The sequence below is a fragment of the Balaenoptera borealis genome, assembly GCF_965194805.1.
Source record: "Balaenoptera borealis genome assembly, chromosome: X".
Lineage (NCBI taxonomy): Eukaryota > Metazoa > Chordata > Mammalia > Artiodactyla > Balaenopteridae > Balaenoptera > Balaenoptera borealis.
The window spans coordinates 5,635,439-5,657,809 of NC_138881.1; the positions used below are offsets into that span (position 1 = coordinate 5,635,439).

Sequence of the window (22,371 nt, forward strand, 5' to 3'; positions counted from 1 at the left end):
GAGACCCCAAACACAGTAAGTTAAGCCAAATGAAAAAAACAGAGAAATACATGGCAGATGAAGGAGCAAGGTAAAAACCCACCAGACCAAACAAATAAAGAGGAAATACGCAGTCTACTTGAAAAAGAATTCAGAGTAATGATAGTAAAGATGATCCAAAATCTTGGAAATAGAATGGAGAAAATACAAAAAACGTTTAACAAGGAACTAGAAGAACTAAAGAGCAAACAAACAATGATGAAAAACACAATAAATGAAATTTTAAAATCTCTAGAAGGAATCAGTAGCAGAATAACTGAAGCAGAAGAATGGATAAGTGACCTGGAAGATAAAATAGTGGAAATAACTACTGCAGAGCAGAATAAAGAAAAAAGAATGAAAAGATTTCAGGACAGTCTCAGAGACCTCTGGGACAACATTAAACGCACCAACATTCGAATTATACGGGTCCCAGAAGAAGGAGAGAAAAAGAAAGGGTCTGAGAAAATATTTGAAGAGATTATAGTGGAAAACTTCCCTAACATGGGAAAGGAAGTAGTCAATCAAGTTTCCAGGAAGTGCAGAGAGTCCCACACAGGATAAATCCAAGGAGAAACACGCCAAGACACATATAAATCAAGCTATCAAAAATTAAATACAAAGAAAAAATATTAAAAGCAGCAAAGGAAAGGCAACAATTAACATACAAAGGAATCCCCATAAGGTTAACAGCTGATCTTTCAGCAGAAACTCTGCAAGCCAGAAGGGAGTGGCAGGACATATTTAAAGTGATGAAGGAGAAAAACCTACAACCAAGATTACTCTACCCAGCAAGGATCTCATTCAGATTCAACGGAGAAATTAAACCTTTACAGACAAGCAAAAGCTAAGAGAATTCAGCACCAGCAAACCAGTTTTACAACAAATGCTAAAGGAACTTCTGTAGGCAGAATACCCAAGAGAAGGAAAAGACCTATAATAACAAGCCCAAAACAATTAAGAAAATGGTAATAGGGGCTTCCCTGGTGGCGCAGTGGTTGAGAGTCTGCCTGCCAATGCAGGGGACGCGGGTTTGAGCCCTGGTCTGGGAAGATCCCACATGCCACAGAGCAACTAGGCCCATGAGCCACAATTACTGAGCCTGCGCATCTGGAGCCTGTGCTCTGCAACAAGAGAGGCCGCGATAGTGAGAGGCCCACACACCGCGATGAAGAGTGGCCCCCACTTGCCGCAACTAGAGAGAGCCCTCGTACAGAAACGAAGACCCAGCACAGCCATAAATGGATAAATAAATAAATAAAATTAAAAAAAAAAACAGGAAGAACCTAATCTCAGAATAAAGGACATACTTAAAAAAAATGGTAATAGGAACATACATATCAATAACTACCTTAAATGTAAATGGATTAAATGCTCCAACCAAAAGACATAGACTGGCTGAATGTATACAAAAACAAACCCGTATATATGCTGTCTACAAGAGACCCACTTCAGACCTAGGGACACATACAGGCTGAAAGTTAGGTGATGGAGAAAGATATTCCATGCAAATGGAAATCAAAAGAAAGCTGGAGTAGCAATTCTCATATCAGACAAAATAGACTTTAAAATAAAGATTATTACAAGAGACAAAGAAGGACACTATATAATGATCAAGGGATCAATCCAAGAAGAAGATATAAGAATTGTAAATATTTATGCACCCAACATAGGAGCACCTCAATACATAAGGCAAATGCTAACAGCCGTAAATGGAGAAATCGAGAGTAACACAATAATAGTAGGGGACTTCAAAACCCCACTTTCACCAATGGACAGATCATACAAAATGAAAATAAATAAGGAAACACAAGCTTTAAATGACACATTAAACAAGATGGACTTAATTGATATTTATAGGCCATTTCGTCCAAAAACAACAGAATACACTTTCTTCTCAAGTGCTCATGGAACATTCTCCAGGATAGATGATATCTTGGGTCACAAATCAAGCCTTGGTTAATTTAAGAAAATTGAAATTGTATCAAGTCTCTTTTCCGACCACAATGCTATGAGACTAGATATCAATTACAGGAAAAAAAACCTGTAAAAACACAAACACATGGAGACTAAACAATACACTACTAAATAACCAAGAGATCACTGAAGAAATCGAAGAGGAAATTAAAAAATGCCTGGAAACAAATGACAATGAAAACACGATGACCCAAAACCTTTGGGATGCAGCAAAAGCAGTTCTAAGAGGGAAGTTTATAGCAATACAATCCTACGTCAAGAAACAAGAAACATCTCAAACAACCTAACTTTACACCTAAAGCAATTAGAGAAAGAAGAGCAAAAAAACCCCAAACTTAGCAGAAGGAAAGAAATCATAAAGATCAGATCAGAAATAAATGAAAAAGAAATGAAGGAAATGATAGCAGAGATCAATAAAACTAAAAGCTGGTTCTTTGAGAAGATAAACAAAATTGATAAACCATTAGCCAGACTCATCAAGAAAAAAAGAAGACTCAAATCAACAGAAATGGAAATGAAAAACGAGAAGTGACAAGTGACACTGCAGAACTGCAGAAATACAAAGGATCATGAGAGATTACTACAAGTAACTATATGCCAATAAAATGGACAACCTGGAAGAAATGGACAAATTCTTAGAAAAGCACAACCTTCCAAGACTGAACCAGGAAGAAATAGAAAATATAAACAGACCAATCACAAACACTGAAATTGAAACTGTGATTAAAAATTGTCCAATAAACAAAAGCCCAGGACCAGATGGCTTCACAGGTGAATTCTATCAAACAATTAGAGAAAAGCTAACACCTATCCTTCTCAAACTCTTCCAAAATATAGCAGAGGGAGGAACACTCCCAAACTCTTCTATGAGGCCACCATCAACCTGATACCAAAACCAGACAAATATGTCACAAGGAAAGACAACTGCAGGCCAATATCACTGATGAACATAGATGCAAAGTCCTCAACAAAATACCAGCAAACAGAATCCAAGAGCACATTAAAAGGATCATACACCATAATCAAGTGGGGTTTATCCCAGGAATGCAAGAATTTTTCAGTATACGCAAATCAATGTGATACACCATATTAAGAAATTGAAGAATAAAAACCATATGATCATCTCAATAGATGCAGAAAAAGCTTTTGACAAAATTCAACACTCATTTATGATACGAACTCTCCAGAAAGTAGGCATATAGGGAACCTACCTCAACATAATAAAGGCCATATATGAGAAACCCACAGCCAATATCGTTCTCAATGGTGAAAAACTGAAACCATGTCCACTAAGATCAGGAGCAAGACAGCATGGCCCACTCTAACCACTGTTATTCAACATAGTTTTGGAAGTTTTAGCCACAGCAGTCATAGAAGAAAAAGAAATAAAAGGAATCCAAATTGGAAAAGAAGAAGTAAAACAGTCACTGTTTGCAGATGACATGATACTATACATAGAGAATCCTAAAGATGCTACCAGAAATCTACTAGAGCTAAACAATGAATTTGGTAAAGTAGCAGGATACAAAATTAATGCACAGAAATCTCTTGCATTCCTATACACTAATGATGAAAAATCTGAAAGAGAAATTAAGGAAACATTCCATTTACCACTGCAAGAAAAAGAATAAAATACCTAGGAAGAACCTGCCTAAGGAGGTGAAAGACTTGTACTCAGAAAACTATAAAACACTGATGAAAGAAATCAAAGATGACAGAAACAGATGGAGAAATATACCATGTTCTTGAATTGGAAGAATTGATATTGTGAAAATGACTATACTACCCAAAGCAATCTATAGATTCAGTGCAATCCCTATCAAACTACCAATGGCATTCTTCACAGAATTAGAACAAAAAATTTTACAATTTGTACGGAAACACAGAAGACGCCGAATAGCCAAAGCAATCTTGAGAAAGAAAAACGGAGCTGGAGGAATCAGACTCCCTGACTTCAGACTATACTACAAAGGTACAGTCATAAAAACAGTATGGCACTGGCACAAAAGCAGCCGCATAGATCAATAGAACAGCATAGAGAGCCCAGAGATAAACCCACGCACATATGGTCACCTTATCTTTGATAAAGGAGGCAAGAACATACAACGGAGAAAAGACAACCTCTTCAATAAGTGGTGCTGGGAAAACTGGACAGCTACATGTAAAAGAATGATATTAGAACACTCTTTAACAGCATATATAAAAATAAACTCAAAATGGATTAAAGACCTAAATGTAAGGCCAGACACTATAAAACTCTTACAGGAAAACATAGGCAGAACACTCCATGACATAAATCACAGCAAGATCCTTTTTGACCCACCTCCTAGAGAAAGGGAAATAAAAACAAAAATAAACAAATGGGACCTAATGAAACTTAAAAGCTTTTGCACAGCAAAGGAAACCATAAACAAGACAAAAAGACAACCCTCAGAATGGGAGAAAATATTTGCAAATGAAGCAACTGACAAAGGATTAATCTCCAAAATACACAAGCAGCTCATGCAGCTCAATATCAAAAAAAAAAAAAAACCAATCCAAAAAAGGGCAGAAGACCTAAATAGACATTTCTCCAAAGAAGATATACAGATTGCCAACAAACACATGAAAGGAGGCTCAACATCAGTAATCATCAGAGAAATGCAAATCAAAACTACAGTGAGGTATCACCTCACACTGGTCAGAATGGCCATCATCCAAAAATCTACAAACAAATGCTGGAGAGGGTGTGGAGAAAAAGGAACCCTCTTGCACTGTTGGTGGGAATATAAATTGATACAGCCACTATGGGGAACAGTGTGGAGGTTCCTCAAAAAACTAAAAATAAGGCTTCCCTGGTGGCGCAGTGGTTGAGAGTCTGCCTGCCAATGCAGGGGACACGGGTTCGAGCCCTGGTCTGGGAGGATCCCACATGCCACGGAGCAACTGGGCCCGTGAGCCACAACTACTGAGCCTGCGCGTCTGGAGCCTGTGCTCCGCAATGAGAGGCCGCGATAGTGAGAGTCCCGCACACCGCGATGAAGAGTGGCCCCTGCTCGCCGCAACTGGAGAAAGCCCTCGCATAGAAACGAAGACCCAACACAGCCAAAAATAAAAATAAATTAATTAATTAATTTAAAAAAAACCCTAAAACTAAAAATAGAACTACCATACAACCCAACAATCCCACTAGTCGGCATACACCCTGAGAAAACCGTAACTCAAAAGAGTCATGTACCACAATGTTCACTGCAGCACTATTTACAATAGCCAGGACATGGAAGCAACCTAAGTGTCCATGGACAGATGAATGGATAAAGAAGATGTGGCACATATATACAATGGAATATTACTCAGCCATAAAAAGAAATGAAATTGAGTTATTTGTAGTGAGGTGGATGGACCTAGAGTCTGTCATACAGAGTGAAGTAAGTCAGAAAGAGAAAAACAAATGCCGTATGCTAACACATATATATGGAATCTAAAAAAAAAGAAAAAAAGATTTTGATGAACCTCGGGGCAGGACAGGAATAAAGACACAGACGCAGAGAATGGACTTGAGAACACGGGGAAGGGGGAAGGGTAAGCTGGGACGAAGTGAGAGAGTGGCAGGGACATATATACACTCCCAAATGTAAAATAGATAGCTAGTGGGAAGCAGCCACATAGCACAGGGAGATCAGCTTGGTGGTTTGTGACCACCTAGAGGGTGGGATAGGGAGGGTGGGAGGGAGGGAGACGCAAGAGGGAGGAGATATGGGGATATATGTATATGTATAGCTGATTCACTTTGTTATAAAGCAGAAACTAACACACTATTGTAAAGCAATTATACTCCAATAAAGATGTTACAAAAAAATTTAATTATCGGGACTTCCCTGGCTGTCCAGTGGTTAAGACTCTGTGCTTCCACTGCAGGGGGCGCAGTTTCCATCCCTGGTTGGGGAACTAAGATCCCACATGCCGCGTGGTGCAGCAAATAAATGAATAAATATATGAAATAAAATAAAATTTAATTATCTACATGATTATTTATTTGAGAGGGAACTATCAATATTTTACTTATACATGAAATACTGACTCCTTTCATTCATTTGCAACTTTCTCCTCTGGTATGAGTGAATATCTCTGTCACTTGACATGTCCCAAGCTTTATTTTATTCACAGAACAACATCATTAAAATGAAAAACCATATAGGTAAAACTAAAATAATTTCCACTCAGGGCAGTGATCTCTAAAAATGTATTTATTTTGATCCTGAAGTTAAAGGATATCTCAGTATCGTAATTGGGGATGAGTAAAATTTATAAGGCTGGATGATGTATCTTTAAATTACCAGAAGAATATTGTAAATATTACATATCTTTTATATTCTCTAAAGAGAAAAGTACATTGAAAAACTCTGCCTCTCTCCATCCCTCCCTCCTTCCCTCTCCCTCCCTGTCCCTCCCTGTCCCTCCCTGTCCCTCCCTCTCCCTCCCTCCCTGTCTCTCTCTCTGTCTCTCCCCTCCCCTCTCTCCCCCTCCCTGTCTCTCTCCCCCCCTCCCACCCCTCTCCTTGGCAATTTGGCAATGACCAATTCAGTTTATTTGGATAAACTCAAGGAACGTGTTCTACCTAAACAATGTTTGTACACAGGAAAGACATTATTCTACTGGCATTTTATTGATTCTTGTGTCTCATCTGAGTTGTACAGTGTTTTCCTGGTCTGGGATCCTTCAGTAATTGTGTGCGGGGTTTGCATGGAAGAGAGTGTGAGGGCATGCCTTTTCATGTCCCAGAAATATCTCCCCACTCTTTTATTCATTCACCACCCTGAGAGAGACACCACGTTCTGCTGACCTCTCCTGGTCTTATTCCTATTCTTATTCTTGAAGTTGTTTATTAAGCCTTCCAACCTCCTGCCACCCTTTCCTTTTCAGTCTCCACTTCCTTGATCATTTTCTCCCAACCTCATACTTTATTCTCCTAGCCCTTCTCTTGTAGCACTGACAATTTTGATACATATCGTGCATGCCCTTCTCTCTTCCTTGAGCTTACCATGCATTTTCTTTTTCACCCATGTTACCCATTTCTCAGCTCTGAGTTGTTTATTTCTCACTAGGGAACACAGCCGTGGAGTCCCCTGTAATTTAGGCTTACATACTTCTCTCACTCCCATTCTTTTTTTTTTTTTTTTTAACATCTTTATTGGAGTATAATTGCTTTACAATGGTGTGTTAGTTTCTGCTGTATAACAAAGTGAATCAGCTGTACGCATACATATATCCCCATATCCCCTCCCTCTTGCGTCTCCCTCCCACCCTCCCTATCCCACCCTCCCTATCCCACCCCTCTAGGTGGTCACAAAGCACCGAGCTGATCTCCCTGTGCTATGTGGCTGCTTCCCACTAGCTATCTATTTTACGTTTGGTAGTGTATATATTCTTTACCACGATTTTTTTTTCATGTTTCATATTTTTTTCTTAAAACTAAAGGTTGCCCCCAAGCCTCCTGATCACCACCCACACATCCGCCTCTCCCAGTAATCCCACCGCATCTGCCTCTCTGGCACTATGTTATCCATTCATCCATTTAAGGGATTCTTCCACGGTCCTATTTCCAATCCTGATTAAGACTGAGTTCCTGTTTTCTCCTGTTCAGTCTTCTCTCCAGAGACCAACTTTCAGTTCCGAGTGCTCCACATGGAGCTATACAACTGCAGTTCGGTGGGAGAAATGTAAAAAGTAATGTATGGAGCCTTGAAAATCTGGGTGTCAAAATCCAAGACATGTTTCTAGGTAAAGTAAAGCAGTCTTCTCTCTGCTCCACCACTTTCTTTGTAAATGCTCCAAGATTTGGAAAAGAGATTCCATTTTCTTTCCCTTACTATCTCTCTGAAGCGATGATAAAAATAGGTTTCACTACATGCAGGAAAGTAAGCTGTTAATTCTACTGGATGCTTTCCCATGATTTTCTCTCAATTGCCTCCAATTTTATTCCAATTTATGCTCACCCTCAGTACCCCATCTTCATCTCTTTATACACTCTCTTTAGTCTGTACTCAGCTCCATACAAACTCAAATATTAAACGTGAATGGTGAACCAAACACACTTCTTCAAAACTTTTCCTCTAGTACCCACTATTTTAAAATAGTTTTGAAAAGCATACTTCCCCACCTATTTTAATGTTGCCACCTAAAATGTTCACATCCTGTGCCCTGGCAAATCATTTCATTATCAGCATATTATGTATGGATGTATACATATATCAAATATATTTCTGCAGAAGTACTGGACCAGCTGATTCAGATATATTGATGGAAAAACGTGCAGTATATAATGAAACTTGTAAAAAACAATCCCTAATCCTCATGGTTTGTTCCAAAAGCCAAATTGGACCTATTGTCTACCAAAAAATAGGATTCCATTTTTCAGTTCAAATAAAGGTGTTGACATTGTGAGGGAGCAGTGTCATTGTAAATTCTGAAAGTTGTTTGATCAATGAGGCGTTTTGTCCTTGGGTGAAATAAAACACTGGCATGAGGAGGGTGGAGCAAAATGAAGATAACGAGTTGCTTGGAGAATGATGACCAGGTTGTTGATGCCCTTTCCGTAGTCTGCATGGCACTTGGGAGGTGCCTAGAGTGAGTATCTGTCACAGATCTTTCACCTGAAAGACAGACCTCCATTGCCACTGATTCCATCTGGACGTCCCATTGGCCGTTCAACCTGCATCGTCCCCTAGGCATTCCTACCATCCTCTGGCCACCTTGACTTCAACAAGAATAGCCCAAGCATCACCTTGGCTAGATAGTCAAGGTCAAGTACAAGATCAAGGTCATTACCAGTGATAAGTCAGGTTGCTATTCTGTCCCCCATGGTATGAAGTGAGCAGAAAGACCCTTCACCTCTATGGTCTTCAACCCGAAGCCCTTAACCCCTGTCTAATCATGAGAAAACCTTCAGGAAAACTCAAAATAAAAAATGTTCTACAGGATACCTGCCCATTACTTCTCAAGGCTGTCAAAGGTTTGAAAAACAAGGAAAGTTGGAGAAATGGTCACAGAGCAGAGGAGACTAAGGACAGAAATATGGAATTAGTGAAATCCCAATAATGTACGGAATTTGGTTAGCACGAATATACAATGTTGGCTTTTTAGTTGTGACAAGTGCACCATAGCTATGTAAGGTGCTGACATTAGAGAAATGGGTGAGAGGTACACACTGCACTATCTTTGTAACTTTCCCATGAATCTAAATGTATTCCAAAATTAAAAGTTCATTTAAAAAAACAAAACAAAACAAAAAAACAGAATAGGAAACCTTGACTCTGAGGCTTTTGCATCAGTTTTGCAGCTGTAGCATTACTGCTGTTTGGGAGGTGTTTCTCTGGCCAGGTCTTCAAACCGCCAGTTGAATTCCCACCCATCCCTTAGGATATTTGTTCTCAAGCTTTATTGCCACTCTGAGCTCCATGAATGCAAGGATAAGTGGGATTTTGTTTTTTAATTTTGTATGTGCATCCAAGGATATGCTCTTTTTTTAAAAATTATCACCCAAAGTCCATAGTTTATGTTGGGTTCACCTTGCTATTATACCTTCTATTATACCTAGGACAAATGTATAATGACATGTGTCCACCATTACAGTATCATACAGAGTAATTTCACTGCCCTAAAAATTCTCTGTGTTCCACCTATTCATCCCTCTTTCCCCCCAAACCCCTGGCAACCACTGAGCTCTTCACTGTCTCCATAGTTTTGCCTTTTCCAGAATGTCATCTAGTTGGAATCATACAGTGTGTATCCTTTACAGATGGGTTTCTTCGCTTAGGAATATGCATTAAGTTTCCTCCATGTCTTTTTCCTGGCTTGATAGCTCATTTCTTTTTAGTGCTGAGTAATATTCCATTGTCTGGATGCTTTACAGTTTATTTATCCATTCACCTCCTGAGGGACATCTTAGTTGCTTTCAGGTCTTGGCAATTATGAATAAAGCTGCCGCAAGCATCCACATGGATGTAAGTTTTCCTCTCCTTTGGGTAAATAGTAAGGAATGAGATTGCTGGATCGTCTGGTAAGAGTGTGTTTAGTTTTGTAAGAAACCACCAAACTGTCTTCCAAAGTGTCTGTACCATTTTGCATCCTCTTTGCTGTTTTATACACTTTTATCTTTAGGACCTTGAATGGCATCTGGCGCACAGAGGATACTAATAAATATTTGTTCAGTACTGAATGATAAGAAGCACCTGGGCTGTGTATTTAAAATGTGCATTTCCCAGCCAAATCCCTAGAGACTCTGATTCAGTGGGTCTGGAGTGGGTCCCAGGAATCTGCCTGTGTATCAGTGCCGGAGGATCCTAGTGTGCCTGGTCTGAAAACCACGCTTTGAGTATCACCGCTTTCTGAGCTCACTCTGGTGAACTTCCTTCTGCTGCCTAGTCGGAGAGCAAGGTTTTGCCCACTTCTGAAAAAGGGTGGTTCCTGGTTTATGCCATTCATACGTCACTGTGTTCTGAAGTTGCTGCTAGGTTGTCTTGAAAATAAACTAGGCTACAACGATGGGAGATGGAACTGTGCTTCATTACCAAAAAATATTTAGTTGAATGAGAATCGTTGCACATAAATGTGAATTCAGAATGGAGAACTCTGGGAAAGCATGGGAGACTGCAAGGTTGGAAGGGATACATTTTTCAGACATAATGTAGACAGTTGAATCCTACAGAAGTATTCAACAGCGCTTTCCTGCAACACGTTCAAAACTTGCGCAGATAAGAGCCATAGGAATAGTACACTAAAACGAGGCCTTGTGTTACGTAACCACAGTGCAGTTATCAAAATCGGGAACCTAACATGGATGTAATACAGTTGTCTCTCTGGAGACTTATTCAGATACTGCCAATTGTAAGAATAATGTCCACGTTATCCTTCAGCTGTCCTGTCTTTTAATCTGGAATAACTTCTGAATCTTTCCTGGTAATGTAGGACTTTGACACTTTTGAAGAGAGCAGGTTAATTCTTTTGCAGAATGTCTTTAATTTAGGCTTCTTTGATCTCTCTTTAGGATTAGGTTCAGGTTAGGCTTATTTTTTTCGTAATAAAAATTTTAAGTTTACAGGGGATATACTTATCTCCATAGTGCAAGGTCCCAATCTTAATGGAAGATGGGTGGCTAAAAAGTGTTGGAAAGCTTTCAAGATGAAATTCTGATTTTCTATAAGATGAAAGATTTCCATGAGGAATAAAAGAACTGTGTACAGTAAGAACCTTTCTTCATTTTATCTGTATTCCAAACTGGGAGCACAGAGACGAACACATTGCTGAAATGTATCCTTTTGTTTTTTAAACTTTTATTCCCTCCCCCTCTACCTTTATCCGTGCCACCCATTTATTGGGGAAGCCAAGCCATTTGCTGTAGAATATCCACATTCTAGGTTTTGAAGAATGTTTTTTCCTGGTGTCTTTTTACATGGAATTCCTCTCCATAGACTAAATTGTGCACGAGTGACAGAAATATCAAACTCTGCACCAGATTCTAGAACAGTTACTTAAGGAATTGTCTTGTAATCATTTAGCAACAATTAAGAGGCACTTGCTAAACATTAGCATGGATTCATTAAGGACACATTATGCAAGGTTCTGTCCATTTCTTTTTCTTGATGTAAGACTAGGTAATTCTTTAGCTACATTGTTTCTGGTGATCCTGGGCAATCCTGTAGTTACATTATTTCTGGATTTCAGGAAAGTGGCATAATTTTCCTTTTTTTTTTTTTTATTGGGGTATAGTTGCTTTATGATGTTGCATTAGTTTCTGTTGTACAATGAAGTGAATCAGCTATAGGTATACATATATCCCCTCCCTCTTGGACCTCCCTCCCATCCCTCCCCATCCCACCCATCTAGGTCATCACAGAGCACTGAGCTGAGCTCCCTGAGTTACACAGCAGGTTCCCACTAACTATCTATTTGACACATGGTAGTGCACATACTTCAATCCCAATCTCCCAATTCATTACCCACCCCCTCCCCCATGTCCACACATCTGTTCTCTACATCTGTGTCTCTATTCCTGCCCTGCAAATAGGTTCTTCTGTACCATTTTTCTAGATGCCACATTCATGCATTAATATACGATATTTGTTTTTCTTTTTCTGACTTACTTCACTCTGTATGACAGACTCTAGGTCCATCCACGTCTCTACAAATGACCCAATTTCGTTCCTTTTTATGGCTGAGTAATATTCCATTGTATATATGTACTTTGTAATGATAACGTCCACTGTCCCTCGAGCACCTCCCCTATGTCAAGAACTTTGTAAATACCATCTGAATCTCATGATTCTGAAAATCAGAATTCAGGAACCAGGCAAATTTACATTCAAATCTCAGCTCTGCCTCTTTCTACTATGAGAGCTTGGGTGTGTGACTTAACCCCCAAGTCTCAGCTCTCCTATCTGTAAGGTAGTGATAATGGTAAGACCTGCTTCAGTTAGTATTTGTGAAGATTAAATACTCTGAAAATTAAATGCAGGTGAAAATCTTAATATGGTGCCTCACATGTGATAAGTTCTCAGTAACTGCTTTCTATTAGCATCTCTACCACACAGCTGAGGAAACTGAGGATCAGAGAAGCTACATATCTGGAGTAAGGTCTCCAGTGCCAAGGTCATTACTGCAATACCTTCTTGCCTCCTTGCAGACAAGCCAAAAGAAAACGTGAGCTGGAAAACAATGCAGATTTGTTTCAAGTAGAGTAACCCTCTGAGGTTCTAAAGCAAGAGGAACCAATGCCAAAAATAGAGTGTGGTGTCTACATCATTGCTGTTGGGCCTTACCACCATTTCACCCTTCTGAAACTGTGGCTGCATGGAAGGTTGTTTTTCAGACGGCAGATGAAAAGAAGCCACTCCAGATAATGGTATAAATGAATTAGGACTAAAAAAAAAGAACATATACAATGCAAACTTAAATTTGAGTTGTGAGATTTAATTAAGAAAACATGCATATTTCTGACTTGTCCTCCAAAGAGAAAAACTTTACAAAAACCAGGTAAGTAAAAAACAACAACAACAAAAACACCAGGTGAGTTATTGTTAGGTTTTGAACTTGCTGTGAAAAGTAATAGGGGATTTTTGTTCAACTGTCTGAACCCCTGTCTGCCCTTCTGTGAGATTATGGTTTCTGCATGTGCTGAAGGCCCAAGTTCAGGGATTCAACAAGACTGGGTAACACTGGGGCCCTCCATCTTTACGGTCATCGTATGGAATTGAGGGAGAAAAACATGCAACCTCGAAGTATGAGCTATGATGCCACCAGCTGGTGATCAAACAGAAAATATGGTCCAGTTCTGCTTTGGAGAGAACCCCTTGGGGCTTTTTGGTGCCACCTGCATCCTGGTGAAGTAGAATACTCTACACAGCCAATCAAGGAGAAGACAAGGGGAATGCAACTTCACCATGGCCATCCAGTGAAGGTACACCTGAGTGCTTCTCTCCTGCCTTTCTGTCTGGACATCAGAAGAACTATTAATAGTACTGGACCTGAAAGTCCTCCTTGATTGTCATGGTGGTGCCCTGGGTGGAGACAGATAAGATTGCTCCAACACTGGTAGTCCTGCAAAATACGGAATTATACCGAGATGTTGTTATAGGGGAAAATTCTGTGATGGGCTGAATAGTTTCCCCCAAAACCCAGACGTTGAAGCCCTGATGCCCAGTACAGTCATCTCTCTACCCACATTGGGATGGTCTTCAGAATCCCCTCGGACACCATAATCCATGGATGCGCAAGTCCCTAATATAAAATGTCACGCACAGGACCTCAGAGTGTGACTGTATTTGGAGATGAAGCCTTTAGAGAGCTGATTAAGGTACGAAGAGGTTACTGGGTGAATGCTACTCCAATCTGACTGATGTCCTTATAAGAAGAGGAAATTGAGACACACAAAGAGACACCAGGGGCACCTCGCACAGAGTAAAGACCATGTGAGGACAGAGGCAGAAGACAGCCATCTGCAAGCCAAGGAGAGAGACCTCAGGACAAAGCAACCTTGATCTTAGACTTGTGGCCTGCAGAACTGTGAGAAAAGAGATTTCTGTTGTGTAAGCCCCCCAGGCTGTGGTATTTTGTTACAGCAGCCCGAGCTGACTAATTCACCTTCCCAGTTTGTATAAACACAGAATGATTTCATGTTGAAACCCTGTGATGGTTAACTTTAGGTCAACCTGAGTAGGCTAAGAGATGCTCAGATAGCTGCTAAAACATGATTTCTGAGTGTGTCTGTGAGGGTGTCTTTGAAAGAATTACCCTGAAGGCATTTTGAAGGGCATAGAGGCTGCCACTCCCACCCCCCCATCCTCCTTTTCTCCACACCTGTGGCCTTACTGAGAGCAGGCGGCCACGAAGTACAGTCTGCAGGTTTAATCTGGCCCCTCATTTTTAAGAAGGCTGCCTGCTCTCTGCTTCAGGATATCTGCTGCGATTTCAGGATCCACTAAGGTTTGAGATCCACATAGGAAAAATTACTACTCTGAATTATCTGAGGAAAGGAAGCCTGTACAGCCCAGATCCATGACTGAGAAATCCCCATCACTGTACGTGGCAGACAGTATTGTGCATTTCGACAAACCAGGGTTTTTCCCAGAGTGGGTGCTCTGTGGTGGGTGACCCCTCGCATGAATGAGGGTCACACCAGATCCAAGACTCTGTGAGCCCCGCCATGTGTAGTCTTCCACTCATGACGCTGGGGCCTTCCTCCTGCCAGCAAATCCCAATGCGGACATCTGAGGACCACCTCTTCTGAGCCAGAAGCATCTCCTCTATTGTTGGGTCGTGTCATGCAATGTGATTATGGTTGCTGAAATTCGGCCTCTGTACACCGGTGCTGGATTAAGTCTTGGAGACAGAGTTTTGGGTGAAGTAGAAAGAAACAGCTTTATTGCTTTGCTAGGCAGAGGGGGCCACAGTGGGCTAATGCCCACAAGACTGGTGTGTCCCGCCCTGGAGGGTGTAGTGTGGAGTCTTATAGTGTTCAAGGAGCAGGGCGTGGTCAGCTTACGGACACTCTTCTGATTGGTTGGTGGTGAGGTCATCGGGAGTCGGCATCATCAACCTTCTGGTTCCATCTGGTCTGGGGTCTGTGTGCTGGTGGGCAGCATGCAGTTAACTTCTCCCACCTTCCACCTGGTGGGGCTTTCAGTAGCTGCAAAACAGCTCAAAGGACATGGCTCAGAATATGATCTATAGTCCTTGAGATAGAACTAAACGTCCTTGATTTTGTTTAGTGGCTAAAGTATTATTATTTTGTCTTGCTTGACTGTCCTCCTTTCTTTCTGCATTTTCTCACTTCTCTGATTAAGTGTATTATGTTTTTAATTAATTAATTATTTTAACTATTTTATATTGGAGTATAGTTGATTAGCAGTGTTGTGATAGATCCAGGTGTACAGCCAAATGATTCAGTTATATAATACATATACATGTGTCTATTCTTTTTCATATTATTTTCCCATTTAGGTTGTTACGTAATATTGAGCAGAGTTCCCTGTGCTATGCAGTAGGTCCTTGTTGCTTATCCATCTTAAAGATAGCAGTGTGTACATGTTAATCCCAAACCCCCAATCTATCCCTTCTTTGACTAAAGTTTTTCTACAGACAAAGGCAGGCAGACGTGGGTGGGGGCCTATTCTGAGGAGGCCTCACAGGGCCCTGCTCAGGTTCAGCATCAGCAGTAGGGCAATCGGTAAGGTAACTCGGACCTTTGACAGTAGACGAGACGCTTAGAATAGCTAGTGCCCTATGTGGCTGGGATAAGACCTAGATATCTGTGCCAGCCCCTTGGTCCCTAGCACACTGGCTAGCCATGAGTATTTCTCAAAGGAAGTCTCATACCAGCACGATGAGGAGTTATCCACTGGGTATTTTTCTATCTCAGTCCCATGGAAGGAAGAGCATGCCATGTGTATATCCTCAGGGAAGCCCTGTATTTCCTCATGAAACCTCCACAGGGATCAAATTCTAACTCTCAGCTGTCGCATGGGTGGGCTCCTTTTATGACAATAACGGCAGCCCTGAGTTCCTGGTGAAATAACGCATCACCTGCAAAAGGACAGAGGAGGTGGACTCCATGATAGCTGTTCTTAGGTGTGCCCGCTCACAACGCGAGGCAGGAAATCATACAGAGATTACGGAGATTGCTCTGCGGCAGCGGCCCTATAATGAGCCTTGTAGAACAATCCCTTCCGCCTTTTGGGTCTGAGCGAAGCACCCAAGTACTTGAACTCAACACTCCCGGCTGAACTCCATCTCCCATCAAAGCCGTTGGAGAGTGCATTTCATTTGCTCCCTTTTTGCAAAAAGGTCTCGCTGTCAAGATAGCTCTGATGTCTTTGCACTTCTTGTGCTAAGATACGGGCATCACTTCAGATGAAAAGCCACAATTATATCCATTTGGAGGTGGAATCGGAGCAAGGGGAAAGAGAGATGGGGAGAAATTTCTGCTTTAAAATGTTGCCTTTGTGCTCTCTTACTTATCTTTGAGATGATGGTGAAAAACTGAGATGACGGAAGCGGACATTAGTTTTATCATTCAGTGAAAAATTTAAGAGATTCTGGAAATGCATACTTAATAAGAAACAAATCCATAAAATATTTCTCCTTTCTTTAAATTCCAGTGACCAAATTTGTTAATTTAAATTTTTGTCTATTTCTAGACCTGACTATTTTTCCCTAGGCAGGTAGCTGCTGGGAAGAAGAAGAAGAAGAAAAAGATGACTTTGAGGTAGTTCTTTGTCTGATATTTTTAATGTTTTCTTAGATAATGTCATGCTACATCTTGTAGATGACTTGGAAACAGACACACACACACAACCCCATATTTATTGTAACATCTGTATAGCATTAATGGAAAGATAAAGTATAAGGGAAAACAAGATCACAACTTATTTTAGATCCTAGGAAAGCTATAATTCAATTCACTCTTTTAAGTATTTTGAGAGGATGTCATAAGCTGTGTCAATATATGCAATTAAATGCTGTTTCACTGACTCTATAATTCATTTATACTCTGAAATCTCTGATGTTTCCTTAATTGATCAATCTTGTATTCACTTGAAATATACATGAATTACTTTTATTTATATTTGATCTGCCACCAACTGGGTTTGGATTTTCATTTCCTTAAGTAGAAATCTAACATTTTATTACAAGAAAAGTGTGTGGGTTTGTACCAGTGATTGCCTGTAGGGGTGAATCACTTAGACTTTATCTCTAGCTGTGGTAGATTGAAGATATGGTCACACATTTTTGGCAGTTCCCAAGAGATGGAAGCTCTTTCCCTACCCCTTCCATTGAGTGGCCTCATGGTTTGCTTCCACCAATAGAATGCAACAAAGTGATGTTAAAAATCCAAGTCTGGACTTCTAGAAGTTGCATAGCCTCCCCTTCTGCTTTCTTTGACCCTGTTGTAATGTGAACAAGCCCGGGCTACCCTCCTGGAGGAAGTGAGACCATAAGGACAAGGGGCAGAGCTATTTTACCTGTCCCAGCTGAGGCCCCAGAAATATGATCTAGAGATCCCACAAGCCACAGAGTTGAGCCATCTCCTCTGAGCCCTGCCCAAATGATCACCCCACAGTATCACGAGCAAAATAAACAATGACTGTTTTGAGTCATTACATTTCGAATGTATGATTCTGCATCTCTACGGAAATGAGACAGTATCCCTCACCAAACATGCCCAAAGAGTTCATTACAAAATAAATGTAGGCAAAAGCTGATCAAAGATAACAGCGTTAATTCAGACCTCAGTTGATGTAGAAACTGCAGTTATGTGCTAATATTTGCTCTGTTCTTTTTGCAGTAAGATAAGGCACAAAATTATCTTTTTTTATAAGTCTGATCAAGGAAGCAAACAAGTTTGTCAGATAAATTTTCTCTTTCTGTTACCAGATTTTAAGAGGGATTTGTCTCATGGGCAGTTTATATAGTAGCTATGTTAAAGAAAATACAAAAAAAATGTTTTTATATGTCTCATTCTAAAAACAGATGCTTAATAATCAAAGGGAGGTAGTCTAATGTGAGAGGGGTGAATATTTCTGAGGACATATTTCGATAAAGGAACCACTTAGAAAGTATAAAGGTTATGTGCGATAATATGCCACTTAAAATACTTTCTCCAACAGATGCATAATTTCAGTTGTGTTTTTGTAAGAAGTTGTATACTAAATTCAACATTGTCCAGTTTGTCCCTGAATTAATGCCTCTAATAGAATTGTTCTGCGGGTGATGGAGTTGATGTTTCATTACTGAAAGAAAGATCTTTACTTACATGGTTGTCAAGAAAGAGAATCAATCCCAATTTTGTCCACACACCCGATTTTTATCAATATGTATCTCATGAAACGGTAACCGTTCAACAGTGCGTGAAGCTATTCACTTGAGACTTCTCATTTCTGTGACTTAGAGCAAGAAGATACTGTTTTGGCTTAGATAGTGTCGTGCATGGGTTACCCGTGGATCGTTACAAATGTAGAAGCGCAACTGCGTTGTGCTTTGGTGGTTCCAGTTTTATGCATCACAGTGTCCCAAGGCAACTGCCAGGATGAATTAGGTATGAGGTCCGCCCAGGGTTGCCCGCACTCCTGTTGAATTAAACTGTGAGAAGCATCTGCTCTAAACAACGTTTTGTAGGGTCTACGTAGCTGTTCTTTCTCACAGTTATTTTGCACCATATTCAACTGCTCCTTGAGGTATAGAGATTGCATGAGTGCCCTGATCCGTCATCCTTTCCTGCAGACACACCCTTCACAATGTGAGTTTGTGGCTCCTTCTAGCACAAGGTGGGGCAGAGTTTTGCACCACTTGGAAATAAGTTTGCCCCTGTTTACATGCTTTAGCCAGTGGGTGTCCACACTTGTGATATAAGCAGAGGTTTTGAAAGAGCTTGTGCTTTTCGGTTTGCTGCCACAGCTCACCCGTCCTGAGAGCGTGCCTGAGCGAGCTTATTGGCAATAAGACATCTATGGTGACATTTCTCAGCTGACAGCCAGACCTAGGCAGACCCTGTGAGTGAAGTCAGTAGACAACAAAGAACCTAACTGTACACAATCTAAAGGTCCACCCTTCTGCCTCATTAGCTAAATAACTGTACTTTAAGCTGCTGAGCTAAGGGATGTTTGTTATGCGGCTTTATGGTGGTACTAGATAACTGATCTTTTCTTCAGCATGCCCTTGTTTGATTGGCAATACACTGAAATCACCCCCCTAGAATAGAGTATGTGCATCTTATTTTTTGCCGTGTATGCGGGCATGCGGTCAGTCCATCTTTTGGTTAAATTAATAAATTTAAGTTATTATGAGTTAATATAACATCCTCCGTCCCTCATATATTAACATAATATGTTAATAATTATAACAACTATGTTACTACAAGAGGAGCAGAGTTCCATCGTTTCACACCATTATGAGGTTAACAACTGTGTCACTGAGATGAAAAGTGGGTTTAGAGGTTATCACTTTTGAGGCATGCTGGTACTACTGCATCCTGGTGTCCTATGGAGGAAATCAACTAATAAAGGGGGAAAATCTTCAAGATATCTTCAAATATCCTTAAGAACACCAGGAAATTGGCTGCATAATCAAAGCCGATAGAGAACCTGCATTTATGGAACTTACATTCTTGCCCGAAAGATAAAGCAATAAAATGGACATCGGCTGTCGAATCCCATGGCAGTGTGGCCTGCCTTGCTCTGCAGCGAAGGAGCCCTGTGTTCACATCCTAGCATGATCATTAATTGGTTTGGAGAAGGTGGATAAGATTCTTAAATTCTCTAAACATCAGCTTTCTCATAAAAAAAAAAATGAGGCTATTACTACTGCTTCCATGAGAGTGTTGCTTCGAGAATTGAATCAAACGGCATATTCAGAATACCTAGCAGAGCATCTGGCAGATATTTAACTGTTCCGTAAATTGTAGTTATTATTATTAAGATGGCTCGCTGCTCCTATGAACCTGAAAATTCAGGAGCAGCAGTTTATTTGGAACAAAATTAGTGTAGAATTCTGATGAGCTGTGGAGAAAAGTAATGAATCACAATATTTGTGACGTAGAGACTTGCCTCTCCTTGAAAATGGGGCAGATTTTTTTTAAAAAATTTCATCCTAAGGGACCCAGGCCCAAGGGGTTAGAAGAAGCACGGCAAGGATTGAGGTGTCTCATTGGAAACCAGATGTGGACACATCTGGAGAAAAGAGATCATCCAGAGCAATGCTCAGGTAGGTTATTAATCATACAAATTAGAACAGACCCTGCAGGCAAAGTTACTGATGCTCCCATATCATTAATGATTTTTGGAATCCCACGAAGACTTTAGGAACTGTGGAATCACCGACTTTGGTATATGTTAAATAATCACAATGATAAAAATAATTATCTGTTAGGGGAAATGCAGAAAATGTAGACAAGTGAAAACAAGAAGAAAAAAAACCTAGAAATGTCTTTTTTCAGAGCATCAACATTATGGTGTATTGTCTCCCAATCTTTATTCTTCTTGACATTTAAAGGAGAGCCACAAACTAAATTGGAAATTATTTCACAGAAACAGGACACTTTTTTTTTCCCCCCTGAAAACAAAACAGGTGTTATTTCATTGTCTCTGACAGAGAAAGCTGAACAATGAATATCAGACTCCAAAAAAAGCATTTCAGTAAAATATCAGAGTTACCGTTTGCGCCCTTAAAATTGCTGTAATAGACCTCGGCATTTTTGAATCTTTGTTCTACTAAAAGGTGAGAGGAAAATGTGCACAGGTGTCTGACATAAGCAAGATGGTATTAAACGACCCTATATTAGTGGGTTGGAAATATGCTGATGAAATAGAACTAACACAATACCTTGACTAAAAAAGAAAAGTACTTACTCGGGTCTCTCTGTTGGAAACAAAGCACAACTCTGAAATTTGCTTCCGTTTTGAGTTTATGGGCACTCCAACTAATCTCTTTTCTTCCTTAGGGTGTTTGAAAATGATCCCAGAATGCTTCCCTTCAGCATAATCCATGGATCATAGTGGTAGAAGTTTATTCGATTCCCTGATAGCCGTTCTAATTAGGCACATGAGACTATACTGGTTGCCTCAAAGTTCTGTCCAGATCCCTCATAGGTTATGGATCCAAAAGGAGGTGGAATGCAGTACAGACTGGCCCGAGCTGGGAAGGCTGTTGGAAAGCTAACGGGGCAATTGCTCTTTTAGGATTTGAGACTAACCCAGTGGATATTGGATGGAAATAGATGTCCTGAGCTACAGTGACTCGCTGGGACCTTATAAAAACAGCATTTGCCCTGGAGTGATGTAACTTGGGTCATGCCATATACTCCTAGTCTCCAGCTTGATGGACATCCACCCAGCATCTCAATTAGCCAGCTCTGCATGTGCGCACGTGCTTCTGTGGCTCTGAGTGCACAGCCCAGAACACTGAGGACCAAACAAACCTTCCAGTACATAAGGGAAATTGCTAGTGAACCACTTGTGTGACGGAAGATTTAAGCCGTATGAAGGCAAGAGATGCCTATTCGTCATCCTCACCCCTGCATCCTGCAGACGCAACGCAACAACTGAAGAGAACTTTTCAGTGCATGTGCTGAAGACATGAATTTCTCTTCTCATTCTCTGTAGGGTTAATTTCCACAGATACAGCAGAATGTAACAGAACAATGAATCAGTGCCTGGCAGAGCCATAAGTCTTAACGAAGAGGCCTGACTGGTCATCTGCCAGATGACAGAGGAATCCCTCTTCCAATCATTGCCTTAACTCGGATTTACAAACGGGTATTAAAAGTACTGAAGGGAGGTTCCAAATCACCAGCTTTAAAAGGCAATATCCAGAGCCCTCATAATCCTATTTTTTTCTAGCCAATACCTTGTTTTTACCATATATTAACTGAGTATCTACTTGAGTCCTTCTGTGTCTTTTCTATCAACACACTATGGTTTTGGCACTTCTTAATCTGTGCCCAGTCAATAAATTTGTTTTTTATTGGGGTATAGTTGCTTTACAATGTTCTGTTAGTTTCTGCTGTACAACAAAGTGAATCAGCTATATATGTACACATATCCCCTTCCTTTTGGACCTCCCTCCCACCCCCCATCCCACCCATCTAGGTCACCACAGAGCACCGAGCTGAGCTCCCTGTGCTATACAGCAGGTTCCCACTAGCTATCTGTTTTGCGCGTGGTAGTGTATTTATGTCAAACCTAATCTCCCTATTTGTCCCACCCTCCCCTTCCCCTGCTGTGTTCACATGTCCATTCTCTACATCTGCATCTCTATTCCTGTCATGCAAATAAGCTCATCTGTACCATTTTTATAGTTCCACATATGAGTTAATGTACAATATTTGTTTTTCTCTTTTTTTTTCAA

The 22,371-nt window shown here is 40.5% G+C and overlaps 1 protein-coding gene across 1 annotated transcript in view; it reads left to right on the forward strand.

Annotated features, from left to right (window-relative positions):
• STS (steroid sulfatase) overlaps positions 1-22,371 on the forward strand; it is a 624,067-nt gene that overhangs the window by 453,374 nt on the left and 148,322 nt on the right. The window lies entirely within an intron of this gene.